Source organism: Danio rerio, chromosome 20 (assembly GCF_052040795.2).
Source record: "Danio rerio strain M-AB ecotype USA chromosome 20, GRCz13ab, whole genome shotgun sequence".
Lineage (NCBI taxonomy): Eukaryota > Metazoa > Chordata > Actinopteri > Cypriniformes > Danionidae > Danio > Danio rerio.
The window spans coordinates 179,636-185,000 of NC_141040.1; the positions used below are offsets into that span (position 1 = coordinate 179,636).

A 5,365-nucleotide genomic window follows, 5' to 3' on the forward strand; every position below is an offset into this window, starting at 1 on the left:
AAGATGACTCGACTCACGTCCACCTTTCTTTATCACGGGGATAACTAACTGAATTCCTCAACATTTTGTGAGAATCTTTATTTTTAGGGAATAACTCAGTATTGGCCTCTTGTCTTCTCAGCAGTTTGTGCTGGACAGATTCAGCTTCAGCTTGATTGTCCCTGCAGCAGAGCTGGAGCCAGACTGATGTACAGCCCAGGCCTAGTCTTGTGTCCCTGTTGTTCCTGATGCGTCCAGCAGGGGGTGACAGACACAGACAAATAGTACACTTGATTAAAATGTGAAGTAAATGCAGCAGTTGGAAAATCACACAGTGTGAGGCTCATACTAACACAGTACAGCCTCCTCCTGCTGGACCCCTCTAGAAGAACAGGGCTGTAAAACTCTGTCTTCAGAGAGCTTGGGGCGGCTAAAGACCTGGAGCAAGGCAAGTGTAGTGCTCTGAGTGCTCAGTGTCAGACTGCATGGACTGCAGATCTACTAGAACATGTGTGGAGGTCTCTCCAGAACCTGGCTCGAGGCCTCTAGGGTGAGGGCCACTCCTGCCAGTGTTAGCCCTTGATGACAGAGATAACTCCACTGGTGCCTCTTCACCATTACCCTGCACTCCCTGACTGCTCTCAACCCTCAGACCATCAGCCAGGAGGGATGATTGGGGTCAGTCCTGCTGCCTCTGGTCTGCTCCCCGTGAGTGAGCCCTTTACCACCAACGAGCATTCCTCAGGTGAAGGAGTGTTCTGCAGGTGTCCAGACCCTCAGTGTGAACATCAGATCTCCTCATGATGGTCCAGCAAGGCTGACTGCTGCTCAAGTTCCTGCACTGTCAGGATGATGAACGCACCGCTCTCGAGACCCTCAATGAAGAACATACAGCCGCCCTAGTGTTTATCAAAATCAAATCCTGTATATCTGTATTATAATATATTCACAGGGCAGTCTGAAACGTCTCGGCCAATCTTCCATCAGTTGTCCTGCGTGATCAATCCCTTCAGCATCACACCGACTCAGTGAAGTACACAAGGCTCAACAGCAGTAAGCAAGCGGTGATCAGATCAGATCAGGAAAGTTAGTTATAGAGTAACCAGCAGTGTAATGTTCAGCAGCTTGTGAACGACACATAATCGTGTGCTGATTTAGTTTCTTAAGGGCCTACTCACAGACTCAATGACAGACAAGTCATCCGCTGCCTTTACTTGTGCTGGAAGGCGATTAGTGATGAGAGTAAAGGCTTAATCGCAATATAATGTTTACATGTCAGGAGCAGAGCTCAGTCCTGTTTGCATGCAGTTTACAGTATTCTGTAAGCGTTCACACCACTGAGTCGTGATGTCCGCTCCAGTGCTGCTGGGTTTGTGTGCGCTGGTCACGCTCTACACACTGGTTGTGGATGAAGGAGCAGAGAGGGTCATTTAGCTCTGAGTTCATTGACTCTGAGTGGAGGGAAAGGTTCAGAATGTGCCGGATGTCTTTCATAAAGCCGTGTCCACTAGTTGGTCACTGAATGAGTCCAGGAGATGTTTCCGCTCGTGCACAAGCAGTCAAACTCATGTGTATTTATTCTGTAATGCATGATACTGAGGGCACCTTCAGTTATAGTGACTAATGAGAACAGAGCGAGACCGGGACCTGCTTCAACAGCGACTCACTGAAGGTCAGCTGGACCATCTTCATCAGCACTTGAGCTGAAGGGCGGACTTATACTTCTGCATTGAGTGACCGAGTGTCTTGCTTTATACCTCTGCGTCATCTGTGTGTTGCTCCATAATCAGACTCCCTAGGCTGGCGGGGGGTTTTAGTTCCTCTGTGTTGCGTTTACACTGGAAATGCGTGAAATGCTAATTCAGAAATAGCTCAAACTCACACTCAGTCAAGGAAGGAAGAGGTTGGAAGTGTTGAACATGCAACAACTTTAATCATAAATTAAACACAGAACACAAATCTCCATCTGAAGCTCCTCAGCAGACTCAAGACTCATCAAAGTTGCCATGAAGTCTGAGTTAAGATTGTGCTTTTTTCCTCTCACATGGTGTATATCCACTGGAAACTCCTGAAATCAGAAACAAAATGTAGGACGGTGCATGATTTCAGTCTTTAGTAAATGATTGGATTGCTGGAAGATGGGACGGGTTGGACAAAGGCCTGGTTTTAGAGCACAATAAAGTCCTGCACAGTGGCCAGAGGGATTTTGAGCCATTTTTCTCCAGAATAGTTCTCAGGTCACTTTGTGATGCTGCACAGCAGCCCAAAGTGCTCAATAATATTTAGATCTGGGTACTGTGCAGGCCATGGGAGATGTTCAGCTTCACTGTCATGTTCATCAGACCGCTCTGTCTCCAGTCCTGCTGTGTGTACTGCTGCATCATCATCCTGACACATGGCACTGCCTTCAGGACATGTTTGACCCATTGGGTCACATGTTCCTCCAGAATGGTTGGGTAGTCTTTGGCAGTGACTCAGCATCCCTCTAGCAGCAGTATTGGGTCTAGGGAACGTCATGATGTTTAGCCCAAACCATCACTGACCCCCCATGCTTGACTCTGGGCATCAGCAGTCTGGGTAGGCCGCTTCTTTGGGGCTTCTCCACACCGTAACTCTCCCGGATGTGGGAAAGACAGTGAAGCTGGATCATCAGAGAACAGCACATGCTCCACATCATCCACAGCTCCAGATCTCCACCAATGCTCCACTGAAGCTGGCGTTTAGCATGGGCAGGAGTGAGCAGAGGTTTGGGTCGTGTATATTGACCCAGTGGAGCTCCAGAGCAGCAGGACACAGGAGAGTGGAGCTGCACATGTCATTCTGCAGTGAGTCGGGCCGCTGTGCTCTGATGTGTTCTGGGTAAATCAGGGTTATCAGCATCAATCCTCCAACACTAAATTGGCCAGTGTTTCAGTTTCACTGTCTAACCCTTCTGTATACAGCGACTCCTGCAGGGGTTCATCTCCATTATATACGAAGGAAAGACTAATGCCTAAAGAGGTCATATGGGCACAGCATATGAAGCATTCAGCAGCATACATATGCCCTTTCAGAATGAGTTATTAAGAGTTTGTCTAATCATTTACTGGTTTTACAAGAGGTTTACTGCTCATACAGTGGGTGGAAACACATGGACTCCTGATCCGCATCTCCATGAGAGTTTATTAGAGGTCATCTTCAGGACAGAACATTCAGAGTCAAATATGACTACATGTATACTAAATAAACCAACTGACTTGTTAATAGTAGTGGCCTAGGACGTTCGCTCAGGTACTGTAGATAAAGGTGTGTAGGATGCTGATTTTGGAGTGGTGGAGTTATTCTGTGAGCTGATGTGCTGTCAGGTGTCTTCTTATCAGTGTCGGTCTGTCATTGAGTCTGTGAGTAGGCCCTTAAGAAACTAAATCAGCACACGATTATGTGTCGTTCACAAGCTGCTGAACATTACACTGCTGGTTACTCTATAACTGACCTTCCTCAGGGAGCTGTGGAGGTCTGATCTGATCACCGCTGGCTTGTGTCAGATTAACTGCATGAAGGCCGCTGTATATGTAGTTTATCCTGATACACTCATAGTGAAGTTTATTTATAATGTCGAGAGGATCACGTGCTTATGATTGATCACAGCCGGTCCCACATTATTCGATTCACGATTCACCAATCAGACGATTCCATATCACAGCCATCTTCATCTTGAAGAATCCCCCCTCCACCCCTACTCCTCCTCCTTTCCTAGATGGGTGGCACGGTGGCGCAGTGGTTAGCACTGTTGCTTCACAGCAAGAAGGTCTCTGGTTCGAGTCTCGGCTGGGTCAGTTGGTGTTTCTGTGTGGAGTTTGCATGTTCTCCCCGTGTTGGCGTGGGTTTCCTCCAGGTGCTCCGGTTTCCCCCACAGTCCAAACACATGCGCTATAGGGGAACTGATCAACTACACTGGCCGTAGTGTGTGAGTGTGTGTGTATGGGTGTTTTCCAATGATGGGTTGCAGTTAAAAGACTTCTGCAGATGATTAGAGGAATCCGCTATATACGCTCACTGTATTTAAACACAGCACAGACACTTTAATAATACAAACATTTATCTTTATTGATTGTGGAGCAGAACTGCACTGACAGCAGTGTGGCACAGACAACACGAACAGCAGCAGCTCAGGTGACGAGAGCGAGGCACAGAATCAACTCATCCATCACCATGTCTGCACCGAGACTGAAGAAGCGCTGATCTGCATATCAGGTTGTTGCTGTTGACGTAATACACATGTACTGTATGTGCTGACTGTAGTATTAAGGGTAGAGGTAATAAATGCTATCAAATAAAGCTCCAGCCTGCTTTGTTAAGTGCAGCCAGCGGTGTGTGTTCAGCACAAACCTCACAATCACATCTAAATGCACAGCACACACTGATCAAGCCTCGCCATCACTTCTGATGAGCAAATGTAGATATCTGATCACCCTGAGCAGCGTCATCAACACCGGCCCATGCCTGTACTGTAAATCTGAGCTGGCCAAAGTCTCAGGCACGTGTGGGAAAGCTTTGCTGGGCTGGTGTTCAACAAGTATAAATTAAACAAATACAAAACTGGCAGATACAAAATAGAGTATAAAAGAGAGGGTCATCCCCAGAGAGAGATTAATAACAAATCAAACGTCTTTCCCTCATGAAATGCTTTGGCACTGATCATCTTCATCATCTGTCTGATCATCACGCTCCTCGAGGCACTCGTGACGCTGACAACACTCCGGGTAGAGGAGAGTCTGCATGAGCTCCGGGACACTGGCTTCAGGTCAGTTTAATGTGGACTGAGGTAGTAGATCACCGGACGCAGTTAACACTCCTGATGGACAACACTGGGGTGTGTGTGTGTGTGTGTGTGTGGGACTATATCAATACATATTCATCACACTAATTACTCTGATGTTTGTGCTTCCCTCCTCAGACAAGGCCTCGCTGTGGTGAATGTGAAGATGATGATGATGATGAAGAATCATCAACCTGACCATCAGCACGCTCTCAAAACACACCAGCTCATAGAGGTCCTGTTGTAAGCGCACACACGCACACACACACACACACACGTGCACCTCAGTGCTCCTCAGCTTTGGTGATCTCCCTCCTCTGCATATAGAGCGCTCAGTTTCCGGCACAGGAGGAGATGATGGTATGGCTGAATATTCCCATGTGTATGAGACAGTTTAGCGTTATAAATGACACGTTTACATCACAGAATATAAAAATAAAGGACACACTAATACTTTCTACACTAGTGAAAATGAAATGCTGTGAAAGTGTTTCACGTCTTCCCTTCTTCATCATGATTGTTTCCTCACATTAGCGGTGCTCCGGTTCCCTTCGACATCCCCAGAGTTCAGTATAAAAATAATGAAGG

The 5,365-nt window shown here is 47.0% G+C and overlaps 1 protein-coding gene across 2 annotated transcripts in view; it reads right to left on the reverse strand.

Annotated features, from left to right (window-relative positions):
• Nucleotides 1-4,039: 4,039 nt before the first annotated feature.
• slc16a10 (solute carrier family 16 member 10) overlaps nt 4,040-5,365 on the reverse strand; it is a 25,507-nt gene continuing 24,181 nt past the window's right edge. Inside the window, exon 7 of one of the 2 annotated variants that reach the window (XM_087297536.1) lies at nt 4,040-5,365. This exon is cut by the window's right edge and continues 1,286 nt beyond it. The gene's annotated coding sequence lies outside the window, so the exon portion shown is untranslated. 2 annotated transcript variants of the gene reach the window in all.